This window comes from Hipposideros armiger, unplaced genomic scaffold (genome assembly GCF_001890085.2).
Source record: "Hipposideros armiger isolate ML-2016 unplaced genomic scaffold, ASM189008v1 scaffold_1452, whole genome shotgun sequence".
NCBI classification, from domain to species: Eukaryota; Metazoa; Chordata; class Mammalia; order Chiroptera; family Hipposideridae; genus Hipposideros; species Hipposideros armiger.
In genome coordinates this window covers 170,787-171,670 of record NW_017732802.1, presented here as the reverse complement: position 1 = coordinate 171,670, position 884 = coordinate 170,787, and positions in this window count along the sequence as shown.

The following is an 884-nucleotide window of genomic DNA, read 5'->3' as shown; positions in this document are numbered from 1 at the left end:
ATCTCCAGTATCACCATCAATACCAAATCTTGGAAGAAGATGACCAATTCTGACCTACAGCTAAAAAACAGAAGAATTAGTCAAAAGCGTTTTGGGAGGAGAAAAACAAAATAATTTTATAACCTAGATCCCTATGAGTTATGGTTTGACATCTGCCTTCCTGTCTTGTTAGCACCATCAAAACCCAGTAGGACAAAAGAAGTCTCTGAAAGTATCTACAATTTGGCTGATAAGATAGTGTATCTTCAGGGAATCAGATGAAAATTTGTTGATTTGTGGACTAATCAATTAGCAGAAGTTAGGTAAGAAGAGGTACCTAACTTGTTGGTAGCTCTGGAGAACCACAAAAGAATTTCAGCAATTGCTGGCCATACTGGTGAACATGCATAAACAGTGTATCATCATGATTAAGAGTTTTGCTCTATGGTTAGATGTTCAAATGTTTGAATCCCAAATCAGCACTTTAGTATCCTAAAACAAGTTGATTAACTCTCTAAGCTCCAGTTTTCCTATGTACAAAATGTAGATAATGAAGATACCTGCTTCATAGGACTATTGTGAGAAATGAATAAAATATCCCCTGCACCCCATTTTTCTAAGTTGTATTGATTGACAGTTTAAAAAAGCCCTGTGACTGTGTGCCTAGCCCTATGCCTCTCTCCTACTAGATTCCAGGTGTGCATATGGAGGTAGGATGGGGAGAAATGGGGTACATATAAAATTGTCCAATTAGGCACCACTCTGAATATTATCTCCAGCGAAGGAGGCAAACCCAAGCACAGCTGATGAGTTAACCAGATATGACGCAGAAAACATTTCCTTCTTCTTTTTGGTTTTCAGTCTACTTTAAGGCCCTAGAATTTTGCAACTCAGTCTGCACCTGG